This window comes from Lissotriton vulgaris, chromosome 12 (genome assembly GCF_964263255.1).
Source record: "Lissotriton vulgaris chromosome 12, aLisVul1.2, whole genome shotgun sequence".
NCBI lineage: Eukaryota > Metazoa > Chordata > Amphibia > Caudata > Salamandridae > Lissotriton > Lissotriton vulgaris.
The window spans coordinates 510066389-510087631 of record NC_141700.1 but is presented as its reverse complement, the minus strand read 5'-3'; the positions used below and the strand labels follow the sequence as shown (position 1 = coordinate 510087631).

The 21243-nt window shown below is 44.1% G+C and overlaps 1 long non-coding RNA gene across 1 annotated transcript in view; it reads right to left on the bottom strand.

The window, feature by feature from the left end:
- Window positions 1-20608: 20608 nt before the first annotated feature.
- Window positions 20609-21243, bottom strand: part of LOC147677620 (uncharacterized) — a 61876-nt gene continuing 61241 nt past the window's right edge. Inside the window, exon 3 of the long non-coding RNA XR_015302447.1 lies at window positions 20609-21080. This is a non-coding gene — a long non-coding RNA (uncharacterized LOC147677620). The remainder of the gene's footprint in view (window positions 21081-21243) is intronic.

Here is a 21243-nt window from a genome sequence, read left to right as displayed (position 1 = left end):
AAGCACACATTAATTTGTAACTTTATTTTGATAACATTGAAATCAGCAGATGAATACTGGTTTTGGAGCCGATGAGTCCTGACTTCAAATCATCTTGTTAATTTGTAACTTTATTTTGCTAACATTTAAATCAGCAGATGAGTCCTGATTTTGGAGCGGATGAGTCCTGATTTCAAATCATCTTGTTAATTTGTAACTTTATTTTGCTAACATTCAAATCAGCAGATGAATCCTGATTTTGGAGCTTATGAATCCTGAATTCAAATCATCTTGTTAATTTGTAACTTTATTCAGCAGATGAATCCTGATTTTCGAGCTGATGACTCCTGATTTCAAATCATCTTGCACATTTGTAACTTTATTTTACTAACATTGAAATCAACAGATGAATCCTAATTTTAGAGCTAATGAGTCCTGAATTCAAATCATCTTGTTAATCTGTAACTTTATTTTGCTAACATTGAAATCAGCAGATGAGTCCTGAATTTGGAGCTGATGAGTCCTGATTTCAAATCATGTTGTTAATTTGTAACTTAATTTTGCTAACATTGAATTCAGCAGATGAATCCCGATTTTGGAGCTGATGCATTCTGAATTCAAATCCTGTTGCTGCTATATAGCATACATTACAAAATCTGAAATCAGCAGATCAATCCTGACTTTCAAGCTGACGAGTCCTGAATTCATATCATGTTGTTAATTTGTAACTTTATTTTGCTAACATTGAAATCAGCAGATGAGTCCTGATTTTGGAGCGGATGAGTCCTGATTTCAAATCATCTTGTTAATTTGTAACTTTATTTTGCTAACATTCAAATCAGCAGATGAATCCTGATTTTGGAGCTTATGAATCCTGAATTCAAATCATCTTGTTAATTTGTAACTTTATTCAGCAGATGAATCCTGATTTTCGAGCTGATGACTCCTGATTTCAAATCATCTTGCACATTTGTAACTTTATTTTACTAACATTGAAATCAACAGATGAATCCTAATTTTAGAGCTAATGAGTCCTGAATTCAAATCATCTTGTTAATCTGTAACTTTATTTTGCTAACATTGAAATCAGCAGATGAGTCCTGAATTTGGAGCTGATGAGTCCTGATTTCAAATCATGTTGTTAATTTGTAACTTAATTTTGCTAACATTGAATTCAGCAGATGAATCCCGATTTTGGAGCTGATGCATTCTGAATTCAAATCCTGTTGCTGCTATATAGCATACATTACAAAATCTGAAATCAGCAGATCAATCCTGACTTTCAAGCTGACGAGTCCTGAATTCATATCATGTTGTTAATTTGTAACTTTATTTTGCTAACATTGAAATCAGCAGATGAGTCCTGATTTTGGAGCTGATGAGTCCTGATTTCAAATCATCTTGTTAATTTGTAACCTTATTTTGCTAACATTGAAATCAGCAGATGATGACCTTTTTGGAGCTGATGAACCCTGAATTCAAATCATGTTGCTGCTATATAAGCATACATTACCAAATCTGAAATCAACAGATGAATCCTGATTTTGGAGCTGATGAATTCTGAATTCAAATCATCTTGTTAATTTGTAACTTTATTTTGCTAATATTGAAATCAGCAGATGAGTCCTGATTTTTGAGCTGATGAATCCTGAATTCAAATCATGTTGCAGCTACATAAGCATACATTACAAAGACTGAAATCAGCACATGAATCCTGATTTTAGAGCTGATGATTCCTGATTTCAAATCATCTCGCACATTTGTAACTTTATTTTGCTAACATTGAAATCAGCAGATGAATCCTGATTTTGGAGCTGATGAATTCTGAATTCGAATAATCTTGTTAATTTGTAACTTTATTTTGCTAATATTGAAATCAGCAGATGAGTCCTGATTTTTGAGCTGATGAATCCTGAATTCAAATCATGTTGCTGCTACATAGGCATACATTACAAATACTGAAATCAGCAGATGAATCCTGATTTTCAAGCTGATGATTCCTGATTTCAAATCATCTCGTACATTTGTAACTTTATTTTACTAACATTGAAATCAGCAGATGAATCCTGATTTTGGAGCTGATGAATTCTGAATTCAAATCATCTTGTTAATTTGTAACTTTATTTTGCTAATATTGAAATCAGCAGATGAGTCCTGATTTTTGAGCTGATGAATCCTGAATTCAAATCATGTTGCTGCTACATAAGCATACATTACAAATACTGAAATCAGCAGATGAATCCTGATTTTGGAGCTGATGAACTATGATTTCAAATCGTCATGTAAATTTGTAACTTTATTTTGCTAACATTGAAATCAGCCGATGAATCCCAATTTTGGAGCTGTTGAATCCTGAATTGAAATCATGTTGGTGCTATATAAGCATACATTACAAAATATGCAATCAGTAGATGAATCCTGATTTTCGAGCTGATGAGTACTGAATTCAAATCATCTTGTTAAGTTGTAACTTTATTTTGCTAACATCGAAATCAGCAGATGAGTCCTGATTTCAAATCATCTTGTTAATTTGTAACTTTCTTTTGCTAACATTGAAATCAGCAGATGAGTTCTGATTTTGGAGCTGATGAGTTCTGATTTCAAATCATCATGCTAATTTGTAACTTTATTTTGCAAACTTTGAAATCAGCAGATGAGTCCTGATTTCAAATCATCTTGTTAATTTGTAAATTTATTTTGCTAACATTGACATAAGCAGATAAATCCCAATTTTGGAGCTGATGAATCCTGAATTTAAATCATGTTGGTTCTCTATAAGCGTACATTACAAAATATAATCAGCAGATAAATCCAGATTTTGGAGCTGATAAATCCTGAATTCAAATCATGTTGGTGCTATATAAGCATACATAAAAAAAATCGGAAATCAGCAGATGAATCCTGATTTTGGAGCTGAGGAGTCCTGATTTCAAATCATCTTGTTAATTTGTATTTTTATTTTGCTAACATTGAAATCAGCAGATGAATCCCGATTTTGGAGCTGATGAATTCTGAATTCAAATCATCTTGTTAATTTGTAACTGACCTGCCTGTGTTTGAGGGGCGTGCCTAAGCTGCCGAAAATGGCGGATCGTTCTTCCTGAGGCTCCCGCTGCCGGCCCACTCCAAAGGCCTGACACGAGATACCCCATGCAGCTACGCAGGAAATGTGACCAGGTTTAGCCGTCGGAACACCTTGGGATGACTCGGAGGTGCTCGAATCCACGCACAACGGCCCACAACGAGCCCATGGAGCCGTGAAGTGCCTACCGGGCGTGCTCGATCAAAATGGCGGCCATGCAGTGAGACGGCGCTGCTGGAGAGTCGCCCGATCCCGCTGCGCAGGGGCCGGGGGACCTCAGCGAGGCACTAGCGAGACAACAGCGGGTGGCATGGTGGATTGGCGGTGAGCGGGTGAGACACCGTTGGAAACCAGCACGGAGAGCGGGGGATCAGAGCGCGGTCCGGACCTGGCCTGAAGGCGGCAAGTTCCCCTCCGACAAGGTGCCCCGTCGCAAGGACCCTGCCCATCCGCAGCGCTGCCGCCGGGGGAACGCAGACCGCCTGCCTTAGCAGGAACCCGCATCAGGCACTAAGGGCTGAGTCACAAGAGGAGGAGCTGTTGGCCGGCCCGCTCGGCGATACCTGGGAACACCCCTGACCCCGGAGGCATGAGTAGCGGCGGACCCCCTGAGAAGACGCCATCAACAGTGCGGCAGGTGAGGAGGGGAGACGACAGAAGGGGTGAGAACGCACCATATACCCTAATACCTGATGAAATCCACGGTACCTAGATGGCTCATGTAACCAGGGCAGGCCCATCCCACCCCTGAGGCCGAGGGCGCTGGCGGAGGGCAACGGAGCCACCCCGGACCTAGTACAGATTTCCCCCCGGTGAGCCCTTCATCTGAATCGCGGCCCCCAACGCATCTCCTGTAAGACAGTTGAGCCACTACGAAGGCACACCATCCACGGCGAAGGGAGTGGGGGACGCGGATACGGAGGACGTCCCCAACCGTGACAAAGAGACCACTCCATTGCTGCAGCCATAGGGCCACCACTTGAGACGCCTGTGCAAACTCGCCACATCTCCGCCCCACGATCCGCGGAACACCCCAACCACTGGGAGGCCCTCCCCATCCAACACCTGTGAGACCCGAATGGGCTGCATTTGGGAGCAGTCCCCACTGCTCGTGAAGCCCAATTGGACCCAAATACTCTGCAAATCGGGCAGCGTACGCGCCCACCACCCCGGCTACAGGGACCCCCACACCTCACGCGATGGGTCGCCGGACAACACCAACCATACAAGGCGCAGACTCCCAGAGGCCGCAAAATCAAGCACAGTCACAAACTACACTACAGGACGTGCAGGACAAGATGGACCCCACTTCCAGAAAACTGGACCAAGTGTTGGCGGCGATAGAACTCTCAAGAGTAACGATGGAACAAAAGTTCGACTCCATGGCGACAGACCTTAATCTTCTCTGTGATGACCATAAAAAATTATCGGGCAAAGTGTCGCTCCAACCGCAAGTGCAACAACATCATTGAGACATCGGGGACCTCCAATCTAGGCTCAAAACCCTGGAGTACAAGGCGGACGACTTGGAGGGGCACTCCCGAAGGAGCAACATCCGTGTCATGAACCTACCGGAGGGGGCGGACCCCGTACAGTACATCACCGACTGGATCACGTCCTTCACTAGAAGGACACTCCAAGCCGCTGCCGCATTGGGTCCGCTTGGGTCGGCATCAGACCTTGACAATGGACCGCACCTGGTCAGCTTGAAGAGGACACTAGTGATGCACGGGCCTCCCGAGAAGGGTCCCAAACACCCCCGAGAGTGACACCCCAGAAATCAGGTTTACTGATGGGAAAGTGGACATAAACGCGGAGCACACCCGGCGTGGAAGTAGAGCCCACACCACCTCGTCTACCGGATCCCGAGAAACCCAGAACACAGGAAATGTTCTTTGCCTTTTGCCACACACACGAGGAATTCATTAGGACCAACTTCCAACATAATGCGGGCACTGCTTCCTCTAGAGGCTTAGAATGGGATGTGTACAAGGTCACTGCGCGCGGACACTCCATCCAACAGATAGTGGGGGTACGACGAACACTAGAAAGGGCACTGAGTGAAGCGGAACTGTCCCTGACAGGATTATCTCACGATTTGGACCAGGGCAGGGCTACCCCAGATCAGATAGGGGCGGCGAAGCTGACCTACACGGAAACGCTTCGAGACCTGCGGAAATATAACTTTCGCAAATACGCGATCTGCATGCACAGGGAGGGTAACAGGGCGGGGGCCCTCCTAGCATGGATGGCCAAACAGGATACACACCCACAACCCATCACGGAACTGCTGGATGAAACAGGCAGCCTCCACTACACTCAAGCTGATATCCTTGACATCTTTCGCACCTACTACACAGAAATATATTGAAACCCCGCACTGACGCCACACGACGCACTACAACACTTCCTAGGTGTCCACAGACTCCCCGCTACATCCCCAGAAGACCAAAGAGACTTGGACAGTAAAATCACAGCAGCAGAGATCAAGCGTGCCATAGGGTCCCTCGCCCAAAATAAATCGCCAGGGATGGATGGACTCCGGCTAGAGTACTATAGCAAATTCAAAGCCCAAATAGTGCCCCGTCTCGCACTCATGTACGAGGAGACCAGATCGAAAGGAATCCTACCCGCTTCATTTCGGTAATCCGTTATGGTAACATTTCTGAAACCGCATAGGGACCCCACACATCCTTCCTCGTACAGGCCCATTACACTCCTGAATGCGGACTGTAAAATCATGGGAAAAATATTAGCAGACCGCTACAGTCCACTGACTCATACCCACATTAATCCACTCTGACCAATGCGGATTCGTGCCCGGGAGTAGCACTTCGCACAATCTGAGGAGGCTCTTCCACATCCAAGACAGCGTACGTGAGAGGCACCCCAGAGCGGCGTGCTTAATATTTGACCTTGAAAAGGCGTTTGATACACTGATGTGGTCACACCTGTTCGCGGTTCTCCAGTCTCAAAATTACAGCCAGACTCTGCTAGTCTACATGCGACTCTTATACAAGGGACTCACCTCTAGGGTGCGAATCGGTAAAATGGTCTCAGCCCCCTTCCTGACTGAAAGGGGCACAAGGCAGGGATGCCCACTCTCGCCCCTCCTGTTCGCACTGGCGGTCGAACCCATGGCCGTCCGACTGCGGGGGAAGGGGCTGAGTGGGGGATACCGATAGCAGGGACAACGCACTGCGTCTCCTTGTACGCGGATGAACTACTCATCTACATGTGCGATGTAACGTGTGATCTCACCCCAATCTGGGACACCCTGCAAGCATTCTGCGCCATCTCAGGACTCAAAGTCAATTGGGAGAAGTCGACCGTCTACCCGCTCAGCTCCCATCTAGCTACGCATGCGGTGGGGCTAGGCCCAAAATCGCTACATTGGAACGGAGCGGCCCCCCCGATACCTGGGGGTGCAACTGTACCAATCCCCGGTGGACTTGTATGAAGGCAACCACCGCAAGGCGCTATCTGGACTACGATCGGCGGTGGCCTTCTGGAAAACACTGCCCCTAGCAGCCATCGGCCGGGTAGCACTGGCAAAGATGATTATGGTGCCCAGACTACTTTATCACTTCGCCAACTTGCCAGTGATCCCACCTAAATCTTTTTTCCGGGAGCTAGATACTCTGCTAACAACGCTCATATGGGGTGACGGCCGGCATAGAGTAGCGCTCAGTAAACTGCAGTTGCCCACCACGGAGGGCGGCCTAGGAGCCCCATCCTTCGAACCTTATGTTTTAGCAGCACAATTGCAATGGCTGTCCCACTGGACAGCAGAGCGCCACGTGGCGGAAACTACTACAGAAGCGGGTGAGATACCTATCCCGGTCATCAGACGCATGCTTCTACCAGGCACCAAACCATCCCGCAGGCACCCACTTCAGGTGTCTATAGCACGAAAATGCATGATGCGCGTTCATCGACTCTCCAAGGGTGTACCGCTCTACTCCCCATTATTGCCGCTAGTGGGTCTCCCCCGAGGGGAACATCTTTTCACCACCAGGAGCTTACAAATCTGGACCGATCATGTCGTGACTGAGGTGGCAGAGTTGATCCAGGACGGGCAACTACGCAGATACGACCAGATGATGGAGTGGTATGACCTCCCACGTGGCCAATTCCTCATGCATATACAACTCCGAGAGCACCAGGAGCTTACAAATCTGGACCGATCATGTCGTGACTGAGGTGGCAGAGTTGATCCAGGACGGGCAACTACGCAGATACGACCAGATGATGGAGTGGTATGACCTCCCACGCGGCCAATTCCTCATGCATATACAACTCCGAGAGCACAAGCAACCACTCTGGGACTTGCACGTCGGGGAACCAACCACGCAAACAGTGCTCCACACGATTCTCAGAATGGGCTCCGGCAGACACCTCATAACGTGGCACTAAAAGCCATCAGGAAACTAGCGAACGTCTCCCTAGACGCCCTACGGCAGACCTGGGAGGACGACGTGGGTAGAGTGTTCCACAACACGGAATGGAAGAGCGCCCTGGAATACACCAAAAAAGTGTCCAGAAACGCGAGATTTAAAAACATACAATTTAACATCCTCCACCGAGCCTACCTCACGCCAGATAAGCTACAACTATACTACCCAGACCCCCAATTTCTATGCCCGCGGTGCGGCCTACCGGACGCACCTTTCAAACACATATTCTGGGATTGTCCCACTATGGGCCAATACTGGACCATAATACACCAGACTCTCCGCACGTTAGTCAACCTACCACAAATAGAATCCTGGGAGGTCAGCGCGTTGGGGATCTACAACAGGAAAAAGTCTGAGAAGCTGCAATGGAGGTTCGCCTCCTTTGCACTCCTGTTGGCAAAAAGGGCAATCGCCATGCACTAGAGAGCCCCCTCGGGCCCCCTCGGAAACAGCCTGGATGGGAGCAGTATGTAAATGGGGGGCGGCGGAAGAGGAGCTCCTAGGAGAAGAGGAAGTGAAAGGAATGCGGATGAACCCCATCTCTCTAGAATGGGCCCAACTGCTCTTCCAATTTAAACACGAAACAACCCCGGAGGTCATACCAGACCCATCTCCCCCCACACCCAGGCCTCCCCAAGGCACCCCTCACAGCTACCAGACCCTTGAACCCCCCACATGAGGAGCAAGGAGGAGCAGCCACATGCCTCCCCCATGAGTAGTTTGTTTTGCCCCCCCGGTGGCTGATGGCCCCCTCCCCCCGGGCACCCCCATGCGCTGCGCTCGCTGACCCGGACCATTGAGTCACACGCATCCAACGCTGCACGATACACTAGGAGACGTTTCCCCCACAAATCCATGACCTCCCCATAGTTTCCACTGGCAGTTCTGAGACCGGCACATGTTTCTTTTTCTCTTCTCCTTACCAGGATTGATCATGAGATTACAGGCCAGAGACAACACACATGGGAACGACACCCACCTACGCCTCTACTGATATGCATTTAAGCGAACACGGACTCGAGGGCCCTTGTACTCTTCATCCGAAATTTCCCTCTCCATGTTCATGGTCCCATTGGCTATAGCTAAGTCAGACGAGGTTACAGCCACCTGACACATGACGATCACTATATGTACATCTATGCTTGGTTATGATACCATCTGATTGTGTAAAAATGTGTACTGATCTTGTGCCTTACCCCCTTCGGGGAACGTGATATGAGAAAATTCAATAAAAAGATTTAAACAAAAACATCTTGGTAATTTGTAAATTTATTTTGCTAACATTGAAATCAGCAGATGAGTCCTGAATTTGGAGCTGATGAGTCCTGATTTCAAATCATGTTGTTAATTTGTAACTTAATTTTGCTAACATTGAATTCAGCAGATGAATCCCGATTTTGGAGCTGATGCATTCTGAATTCAAATCCTGTTGCTGCTATATAGCAGCAAATCAAAAAGGAGAGAGAGGACTAGGTAAGCCAGTCCGGGTCCCCTGGTTATATGTAGAGATATCAATATAGGACTAGCTATGTTGTGTTAGAGGAGACTCAGAAGGTATATCTGTAGGCAAACCCTTAGGTTTGGACATGAAGCCCTCACACACCAACCTAGTTGGTGTCATGCTTCATCATCGGGCCCACCACAGTGACACCGAATGTGTCCCGGGTGTGCTGCGACTCCAGATTACTGAGGAGCAGGTATTCTTACTGAGTGTGCAGTGCTGGTGAGAATGGAGGTGAAAGGTTTAAAAGCTATCCAGGAGGTCCCAGTTCCCGAGGGTAAAGGTAAATTTTAATACCTGGGCCCCTGTTAGCAAGATAAAAAGGCTGTGGACGTTGTGGAGTATATTAGGGGCTCCTACGTCCTTGTGGTCTACATGTTTCAGCCAGGCCTTTTGATTAAAACTGGCTTTCCTCAGGACCAAATGAGTATGTGTGAGTGAAAATAAACTATATTAAGTGAAAGTGTATGGTAAAAAAGTGTTGCACTCGCTAAGGTGCCGTACGTGTAAGAGGGGGATTCCCTCTGCTTTAACTTGCTACTTGCTGTTAAAGCCTCATGGGTCACTTGGCAGGGAGGGAAAGGAGACCGGTATTTCCGATCAGCGGTTCCTGCGACCTATCGTCCTGCTCCAGTGACCCTCGGGAACTGGGACCTCCTGGATAGCTTTTAAACCTTTCACCTCCATTCTCACCAGCACTGCACACTCAGTAAGAATACCTGCTCCTCAGTAATCTGGAGTCGCAGCACACCCGGGACACATTCGGTGTCACTGTGGTGGGCCCGATGATGAAGCATGACACCAACTAGGTTGGTGTGTGAGGGCTTCATGTCCAAACCTAAGGGTTTGCCTACAGATATACCTTCTGAGTCTCCTCTAACACAACATAGCTAGTCCTATATTGATATCTCTGCTGCTATATAGCATACATTACAAAATCTGAAATCAGCAGATCAATCCTGACTTTCAAGCTGACGAGTCCTGAATTCATATCATGTTGTTAATTTGTAACTTTATTTTGCTAACATTGAAATCAGCAGATGAGTCCTGATTTTGGAGCTGATGAGTCCTGATTTCAAATCATCTTGTTAATTTGTAACCTTATTTTGCTAACATTGAAATCAGCAGATGAATCATGAATTCAAATCATGTTGCTGCTATATAAGCATACATTACAAAATGTAAAATCAGCAGATGAATCCTGATTTTCGAACTGATGAGTCCTAAATTCAAATAATCTTCTTAATTTGTAACTTTATTTTGCTAACATTGAAATTAGCAGATGAGTCGTGATTTTGGAGCTGATGAGTCCTGATAACAAATCATCATCCACAATTGTAACTTTATTTTGCTAACATTGAAATCAGCAGATGAGTCCTGATTTTGGAGCTGATGAGTCCTGATTTCAAATCATCATCCACAATTGTAACTTTATTTTGCTAACATTGAAATCAGCAGATGAGTTTGGATTTTGGAGATGATGAGTCCCGATTTCAAATCATCATCCACAATTGTAACTTTATTTTGCTAACATTGAAATCAGCAGTTGAGTCCTGATTTTGGAGCTGATGAATTCTGAATTCAAATCATGTTGCTGCTACATAAGCATACATTGCAAAAACTGAAATCAACAGATGAATCCTAATTTTAGAGCTAATGAGCCCTGAATTCAAATTATCTTGTTAGTTTGTAACTTTATTTTGCTAACATTGAAATCAGCAGATGAGTCCTGATTTTGGAGCTGAATAGTCCTGATTTCAAATCATCATGTTAATTTGTAACTTTATTTTGCTAACATTGAAATCAGCAAATGAATCCCGATTTTGGAGCTGATGAATCCTGAATTCGAATCATGTTGGTGCTATATAAGCATACATTTCAAAATCTGAAATCAGCAGGTGAATCCTGATTTTCAGGCTGAGGAGTCCTGATTTCAAATCATGTTGTTAATTTGTAACTTTATTTTGCTAACATTGAAATCAGCAGATGAGTCCGATTTTGGAGCTGATGAGGTCTGATTTCAAATCATATTGCTAATTTTTAACTTTATTTTGCTAACATTGAAATCAGCAGATGAATCATAATTTTGGAGCTGATGAATCCTGAATTCAAATCATGTTGGTGCTACATAAGCATACATTGCAAAATCTGAAATCAGCAGATGAATCCTGATTTTTGAGCTAACGAGTCCTGATTTCAAATCATCTTGTTAATTTGTAACTTTATTTCTCTAACGTTGAAATCAGCAGATGAATCCCGATTTTGGAGCTGATGAGTCCTGAATTCAAATCATCTTGTTAATTTGTAACTTTATTTTGCTAACATTGAAATCAGCAGATGAGTCCTGATTTTGGAGCTGATGTGTCCTGATTTCAAATCATCTTGCAAAATTGTAATTTTATTTAGCTAACATTGAAATCAGCCGATGAGTCCTGATTTTGGAGCTGATGAACCCTGATTTCAAATCATGTTGGTGCTATATGAGCATACATTACAAAATCTGAAATCAGCAGATAAATCCTGATTTTGGAGCCTATGAGTCCTGACTTCAAATCATCTTTTTAATTTGTAACTTTATTTTGCTAACATTTAAATCAGCAGATGAGTCCTGATTTTGGAGTTGATTAGTCCTGATTTCAAATCATCTTGTTAATTTGTAACTTTATTTTGCTAACTTTGAAATCTGCAGATGAATCCTGATTTTCGAGCTGATGAGTCCTGATTTCAAATCATCTTGTTAATTTGGAACTTTATTTTGCAAACATTGAAATCAGCAGATGAATCCCGATTTTGGAGCTAATGAATCCTGAATTTAAATCATGTTGGTGCTCTATAAGCGTACATTACAAAATATGAAATCAGCAGATGAGTCCTGATTTTGGAGCTGATGAGCCCTGATTGAAAATCATCATGTTAATTTGTAACTTTATTTTTCTATTATTGAAATCAGCAGATGAGTCTTGATTTCAAATCATCTTGTTAATTTGTAACTTTATTTTGCTAACATTGAAATCAGCAGATGAATCCCGATTTTGGAGCTGATGAATCCTGAACTCAAATCATTGTGCTGCTATATAAGCATACATTACCAAATCTGAAACCAGCAGATGAATCCTGATTTTCGAGGTGATGAGTCCTGAATTCAAATCATCTTGTTCATTTGTAACTTTATTGTCCTAACATTGAAATCAGCAGATGAGTCCTGATTTTGAAGCTGATGAGTCCTGATTTCTAATCATCTTGCAAAATTGTATTTTTATTTTGCTAACATTTAAATCAGCCCATGAGTCCTGATTTTGGAGCTGATGAGTCCTGATTTCAAATCATCATTATTTGCACCGGTGGACGTCCACCACCCTGCCAAGAAGATTGGCCACACACAAATATGCTGAACTTGTCCCGGTATAATTTTGAAACACCGGGACATGTTCTGCAGCGCCTGCACATTTAGTCTGCTTTCCATTCCCAAAAGCAATGTGCAGGCGACGATCCAGTGTTTTTTCACCTCCAGCTGGGCCAAGGTTCAGGGGCCATCAGGCGTACTTCTGATTGAGTTGGCGACTGGAGGCTGTGTGGAACGTCACACTTAAATGCAAATGCAACAGAAGAGAAACAAAAGCACACACCTCACCTGCGTAGCTAGGTCTTAGACCGCCCGTGGCGGCCCCTGCTTTTGCTGCCCATGGCGGTGTGATGGAAGAGCGGTGGAGGGGGGTGTTGACTATTCATTAGCTGCAACAGCCGCAATTAAGATCGGCAGGGGGAGGGGGGCTGTGCGGCCAAACAGCCTCAGGTGAGAGCAGGGAGGAGGGGAGCCGGATGCCGCTCCCAAAACTCATGCCGCCCCCTCCGCACCCCCTAGCTATGCCACTGACACAGCTTGCCATCTCTTCACAGGTACCTAAGAAAGGCATGCAGTGTCGCTTTTTACTTTGATTGTCAGTGTACACAAGTCCATGCACTGTAAGAATGTTGCATGTGTTAGTCTGTCCCAGTATTTACACAATAAACAGTTTAAATAGCACTATTTTATTTCTTTTATAGCACTACTCATCCCAGTGCAGGGTGTTAAAGTGCTTTGCATAACATACATATTATCCATTGACAATAACTCATGTAAGTATGCACATCAATGTACACGATGCGTTACATGGTGTAGGACTCTCATGTCCATCATAGCTCACTGAGCTATATTAGAAGGATTACAATTTATGAACTGCCAGTAGAAAAATGATCTCTGTTTTCAAAGCAGTAACCCACTTACCTAGCTACACAAGATAAAAAATGTCATCTGCGTGTTACATGATGTGCTTGACAGGACACACCTTAATCTTCTGAACTACTTTCATTCATATCTGGGACTACACAAAATACAGATCTCTCCAACAGATACGTTAAATCTCATCATTATTATTCCCTGGAATTTCACTGGGTACCTCTGCAGCAGATGCCTTAACACCATAAAATATTTTAAAATGCAGACTTTGCAATCAATTAAGTAGAACAGATCTACTACCAGGCTTCTCCCTATTTCCAGTTTGTTTATGGCAGGATTTGTAAAAAAATAAATAAATATATATATATATATATATATATATATATATATATATATATATAAAGCTCTGATAGGCTGTTCTAACTTGGCACCCATCCAGGGTCAATTTGTGCTGAACTACGGATACCATAAAGCATTGGGAACCTGTGGCCTATCAGAAGGCAGCATCTTCAATTCCCGGTGAAGCACGCATTGCCGAGTTGCAGACAGAAACGGCCTCTGAAGAAGCAGCATTGCGAAACGCGTCAGGCCGCGACTTGTGAGCTGCCGAGCCTCGTGGCATAGTTTTTCCCGGAGTGCCCCCGAAAACGTTGGGTGACCTGAGCTTTATATATATATATATATATATATATATATATATATATATATATATATATATATATATATATATATTTCTTTTGAGGCCTAGATTTTGCGTCAGGATTGCTTCACTTATTTGACACAACCTCAATGCCAAATCAAATTTTTAAAATCTCATAACATGTTTTTATGGATTGTGGAAAAACAAACCTACAATTCTTTTTTCCTTCTTTTGGTTGAAGGGAATATTTTTCCTACTGCTCATCTGTTTGATTTATTCTTGCATTCTAACTCATGCCACAATCAAACAATACTTTGTTTAGTGGTGGAGTTCACATGAGCATTCTCCAGATTAGGCTTGGATCTGAAAACCTATTGCATTTTGGGAGACTTCAATTCAGCTAATTGGGCTTAAGTACCAGGTGAAAACGGTTGAAAAATAAGTCAATGGCTAGAAACTGCATGTGCGTAGCACTGGGTTCCAGCAAAAGCACATATTCCACTAAGGCTCCACCCCACCTTCTAACCTCTTTTGTTCATTTAAGCCTGAGCTATGTGGTTATCCCACCTATCACACATGCGCATCCTGGTGAGTGGAGAAATGCTCTAGGATAATGAAGCCAGTGAGGGGGGAAAAAGGAATAACTCCAACTCCAGAATGTTGGGGAGTTAATGTCATGTAAACAAAAAATCAAAAGGGGGAGTGAAGAGGTAGTGCTGGAAAGCACTCAGGTAGGCGCACCCTCCGCCAGTTAATGGTATGAATAAACAAGGTCCACCTCTAAGAGGTTTCCTGTGAGCCAAGGTATTGTAGGCATACACAGTATTTGTTAAAATACCCCTCACACACCAAAAGGGCCCTTGGTGTCATGCTTCATCATCGGGGTCTTCCTGCCTCGCTGCGGGACGGGTCGTGTAACGACTAGCGACTACGCTGGAGCACTTAGACATTGTAGGTGCTATGTGAGGTGTATTGAGTGAGTGTGAATGTAACTTCCATTAATACTCGAGCAATCCTCGCGTCCTCCCTCATCCGCGGCTTCCGTGTACCCTTCCTCCAGATTGGCTCATGGGGCACTGACTCGTAATTATTCTCGCCCACGCTTCAGAAATACTGATAGGGTTGTAATTACCAATTGAATCTCATACCGCAGTGGTATTATAACTTACATCCTTTCACTTGTATATACACATAGCACACATTGATGGCAACTTTAGTGAGTGATAGTGGGATCTGACCCCGTCCTGACGAAGAGGCATTAAGCCTCGAAACATGTTGACATCAGCAGGAGAACTAGCCCATTGTTAAGCTAAAGTTTCTCTGCTACACAGTTTTTAACGAAACCAGCCTATGACTAATAAATAATTTTTGCTTACATAAGGCCAGGTATTCTTTTTAATCTCACTTTTCGATATCAGTCTTGACCCTACACACACTCACTCAATACACCTCACATAGCACTTACAATATCTAAGTGCTCCAGCATAGTCGCTAGTCGTAGCACGCCCCAACCTGCAGCGGGGTGGGAAGACCCCTATGATGAAGCATGACACCAAGGGCCCTTTTGGTGTGTGAGAGGTATTTTAACAAATACTGTGTATGCCTACAATACCTTGGCTCACAGGAAACCTTTTAGACGTGAGTTAATGTCATGGCCAGCTATCAATCACATATACCCATTTTCAGAGAATCTTTTCCTGTGCGAAAATATTTTAGACATATGAGTCGTTTGCCCTAGAGCATACTCTATTTCTCTATTCCATAATAAACATATTCACACTTGCATCCCCTACGCAGGGGGTCTGGCACAACAAATTTGCCAGAGATGCTTTGGGTTCTCAGTCCGGCCCTGTCTGCATCATATCAAGCACTCAGAGAGATATATTTTTAACCAAGACTGTTAAAATGACTTTGATTGCTCAGTGACCAATAATATGACACCCATATATGACACCCTGGGGCCTAAGTCCTGGGGCCGGGGTCATGGCTTCTTGGTTCTGGGTCATGGGGCCTGGGTGAAGGGTCAAGAGTCCTGGGCCCTGAGGCCTTGGACCTGAGTCCATGGGCATGTGGCCTTGGTCCTGGTGCCTGGGTCCTGGGCCTTGGTCATGGGGCCTGGTCCTGGGTTCTGTGTTCTGGATCCTGGCACCTAAGTCCTGGGTCATGTGGCCTTGGTCCCGAGTCTTTGTTGCATGGGTCCTGGTGCCTGGGTCTTGAGTCCTGGGGCCTGAGTCATGGGGTCTGGGTCTTGGATCATAGCTCCTGAGTCCATGGGATTGGGGTCTGTGTCCTGGTGCCTGGGCCTTGGGGCTTTGGTCATGGGGCCTGGTCCTGAGTACTGAGGCCTGTGGCCTGGGTCTTGGGTCCCATGTAATGGATCCTGGCACCTAGGTCCTGGGACCCGGGGCCTTGGTCCCGAGACCTGTTGCCTGGGTCTTGAGTCCTGGGGCCTGAGTCATGAGGTCTGATCTTGGGACCTGGGTCCCGGGTCTGAGTCAAGGGGCCTGGGACCGGAGTCCTGGGGATCATAGCTCCTGAGTACATGGGCTTGGGGTTTGTGTCCGGGGGCCTGGATGCCAGTGATTGATTCCTGGATCCTGTGGCCTTTGTCCTATGTTCTGATGTTAGAATAAAAATGTTTTGGCTGTGTTGATTATGTATTGTTCTATGTAAGTTAGCATTTGCGGGACCATTTTATGTTTGGCCGCCATTTTGAACTATGATTGAAACTAATCTTTCTCTTTCTGATAAAACAGCTTTTGGTAAGTCTCATTTCTCCAAGGTTGGGCCTTGCTTTTTCTAATGAATACACGGTTCTTATTAGCGCATACCTTTTCCACTAGATAATGGCCTTCTCCCACTAGTCTAGCGGCGGGCACGGACTGAGCGACCTTGAGTAGTAGATATTGTGTGCCCGGCCTCAGGATCGAAATGTATCCTTCTTTACTTCTTTGTGTAGCTGCATCTGCCTGGTAAATTCCATTGTGGGTGTGCCTTTATTGGTTCTGAATTGTACATAATGTCTCACCATGTTTGCTGATGTCAATCCCTCTGCAGCAATCCAGAGAGACTGGGCAGACTGGGCTCCGCTCAAGTGTATCTGAAAAAATGTATTGGTTTGTATTCTCAACTGTATGACAGACTCTTCATTTTTATGGAAGGCTGAGAGGTGGTCGTAAGTGACTGCGGGTGACCCTAATCTGGTCACTTCCTTCACTGGGTCATGGGTCCTGACTCCTAGGCACCAAATCCTGAATCCTGGGTACTAGGTCCTTGTGCCTGGGTCATGGGTCTTGGTGCCTGGGTCCTGGGGTGTGCATCCTAGGGTCTGGGTCATAGGTCCTAAACCCTGGGTTGTGACTCCTGGGGTTTAGGTACTTAGGCCTGGGTACGGGGGTCTGGGTCATGGTTTCTGGGGCCAGGGTCCTGAGGCCTGGGTCACGTGGCTTGGGTTCTGAGTCCTGGGGCTTCAGAACTGGGTCATGGGTCCTGAGTCCTGGAGCTTGGGTCCCGGGTCCTGAATCCTTGAACATGGGTCCTGGGACTTGGGTCCCAGGTACTGATTCCTGGGTCCAAGAGCCTGAGTCATGGGTCCTGGGTTCTAGGTCATGGGTCCCGAGTCCTGAGTCCTAGGGGCTGGGTCCTGAGTCCTGTATCTGGGTCTGGATCACAGCTCCTTGGGCCGGGGTCCAGGGGCCTGGGTCACGTGCCTTCGTTCCCGGGACCCAGGGCCCTACGACCTGGGTCATGCTGCTTAGGTACTGGGTACTGAGTCCTGGGGAGGGGCCTTGGGTACTGGGTCCCATGTCCTTGAGCCTGGATCCAGGGTACTGATTCCTGGGTCCTGGAACCTGGATACTAGGGGGCATATATATGAAACTATTTTGCGATCGCAAACACTGCAAATTGCAAAAAAACAGAGATTTCTTACTTTGCGAGGCCAGAAGTCTGCGAATTTCCCAGCCAATTTGCAATCGACAACTTAGTTTCTTTTTTAGTAGATTAAAGCCATATATAAGGTTTTGGTCCTCATCGCGGTGAGCTGTGATTTATAACTCAATCTTTGTTCCACCTTAAATCCAAGATATTTGTATGAGACAACTGCCTCTACTTTGAAACCATCGATGTGCTATATGTATTTCTTATATTTAGCGTCCACTAGTTGTACTACCTTTGTTTTTGATAGATTTAATTCTAGCCCTTGCACTTCCATGTATTTGGCTAATGCGCTTATTCCACGTTGTAAACCGATTGGAGTTTGGCTTAGTAAAATTATGTTGTCTGCATACTGAAGGCACCTGATTTCCTCATAGGCTAACGAAGGTGCATGGCAGTTAGTTTCTTGGAGGGCATCTACGAGATCTCGGTCAGTGCATCAAAAATAATGACACCCTGACTGCGCAAGCCTCTTATAAATCTGCCTCTAATTCCTGCAAATGTTGCAGAGGATACGCCTATCGTCTTGAATCGCTGGTGCAAGCCATTTGTAACTGTCTATATCTATTGAACCTTTGTAAAAACTTTCTGTGACCATGTTTTATTAGACCGGGCCTTTGCTCAGTTGTAAAAACCCATACGCAGAAGTCTACAGAGTACTAATTCCCAAATTATTCGCTGATGGGTTAAATGTACGATTTGGCAATCAAATAACTTGATGAATGGTTCAGTAAATTGTATTCGGAAGATGGTCTGGGAATGTGATGTATTAAGCTTGTGAAAAATCAACCTTGTGATTTTGACCTGATAGTTAATGCACTCTTTTAAATATGTGTAGCTTTCTGCTTTGATCAGTGAAATTAAGATTTCTTGGCCCTGTTAATCAGGAACTAATTGCATTTTCGGAATCAATTTATAGGTGAATGTCAAATTGTGGAAATCTGGCCAGTTAAATGTATGTAATTTAGTGGTATGTTTGTTGTCCAATGCTTACTGGTCCATGAAGTATGATCTGATTTGACTTAAGATCTGTAAAGTGACAAAATTTTATATATAGAATAGCATCTGCTTTTTCAACCATGGATTTTTTATCGCTGTGAAGGACACAACTTGGGTACTATCTGATTTGGGGTACGTAAATAGGCGAAGCTTTAGATATTGAGTTCAATTTCTTCAACTTTCCTGCTGTATAGTCCAGTGCAAAATACAATTTAAGGATGCCTTATCTTGCTTTCTGACCTGTAATTGCATAGTATTTTTTATTTAGCAAAGTTCTTAAAGTATTGTAAATCTTGATAATGTGTAAGTGAATTATGTACTAGTTATTACGCAGTATTTTTTTTACATTAAACAGAAATTAATGCACTTTAGGGATTAGCCTGTCTCTAGCATTCTTGTACATTGTATTCTGATCAGTATTTAGAGCAGAACGTCCGTTTTTCGGGTGCTACTTAGGATCTGTTTCACTGTTTGTACTAGTGCACTCTTGTCAAGTGTTATGAACAAGCGAAGAGTACACTTTAGGGATTAGCAGGTTTATTTTTGATTTGAAATAATTATAAGGAATCAGTCAGCCAGTATTTACACTTTCGTGCATTTATACTTTGCTCAGTGCACTGACCTGTAAAGTAGGTATTTTGGATCAGTTATATTCCCCCTAAAGTCCCTGTGTCAATGTTCTGTTATCCGGTGGAGTGGCTAGAATAACTGAGTATGCCTTCAGGGACTAAATTCTTCTCTACTCCACAATCGCACTGTATTCTGTTTAGTGGTGACCAGGTGATTTTTAAATTTTTAGTTCCTCTTGTTTGTTGAACATTTTAACTTAGTAACGCACGCTGTTGTTGTAAAACATGAATGTTGTGTTCTATATAGTATTTTATTGGCGAACTAGATATTATAGTACATTTTTACAATGTGACTGATGTAATGTTATTTAGGCTACACATTAGTACTAATTTTTATTAATTGAACAAATAAAGATATCTATAACAGCACACCTGTCAATGATATAGCGGGTTAGCCTCTCACACGGGTTGACACAACTCCATGTTATGTTATGTTATATTTATTTTTATATAGCGCACGGCTACTCAAAAAGAGTGTCCCGGCGCTTTTAATAATGAGACCTACAGCAGAATAACACAACACAGTAATAAAAACAAAGTGGGAAGCAGAAACAGAAAAAAACAGAGAACAACCTAGAGAGCAAACAGCCAGGTTTTTAGGCCTTTCCTGAATGCGAGTAAACTAGTAGCTCCCCGGAGTGTCAGCGGCAAGGTGTTCCACAGCTGTGGCGCCAGCAGTCCAAAGGAGCGGCCTCCAGTGCCAGCTCTCTTTATGCGCGGCACATCCGCCAGAAACAGAGATTCTGATCTGAGAGAGCGAGCCTCACCAATTTATCTGCACCCTGAATAAGAAGGGGGTACTCACTAGGTCAAACAATGGCAGGTGAGAGCCCCAATGGCTTGCGTGGGTAGGCCAACAGGCCTAAGCTTCTAAGCGTGAAAGATAAAAAATGGTCAGAGGAATGGACATTTATTTATTTTTAAAGTTTTATATAGCCCGAACAAGATCCCGAAGGATATCAGAGCGCTTTACAAAAATGATGGAAGGAAGGAGAGAAGAAATAAAAAGTCTGTTTAGTGTCAATCATAAGTGTGTAACTGATGACTCATCTTCCATGTGATGGCTTATGAGAAGCAGCATATATTTATGAAATGAAAATAAATGTAGCACAATAACTTGTTATTTAGCGCAGCTGTGCTAATAAACACACATCCAAACACTTCTTACTAGAGGGCAAAGGTGAAATTTGAGTTTATTTCCACAGTAGAGCGAACTTGATTTGAGAGAATCACTGTTTATTACCAAATATATTGCATATTACAATTGCTTTACACATGGAAGCAACTCATGTCATTTGAGATGTCATCAGTGATGTCATCAATAATATAATTTAACATGCAATGAGTGATGTAATATGGGAAGTTAAAAAAGCCCTGCATGGAGAAGGCGCAAGTTATAGTTAGCTCAGTCAACTGTAACCAGGGCCACTGGGATTATGACATTTTGTGGCTGCTGTATTTTCTGGATAATTATGAATTTGCTGCATTTGCCACATAATACATCATCTACAGATTTTAAAAACAAAAACATTTTGTTTCTAGCTCAAACAGACCAAAAGATACTTAAAACACATTAACCCGTGTTGCAGCACAGTGCAAGGCCCTTCATAAACGTTTGACTGGTCACCCCCTGTTATATGGCTGAGATACCCGCCACCCCCTCTCAACACAATCCCCAAGGATGGGAAACCGGAAACAGTTCTGAACTTTTGGAAGACGGGAGGGAGTGACCCTCCCGGCCGTATTTATTAAAATATGAAACAAAATTAAAACATTAAAATAACAGTTTCATATTATGTACAAT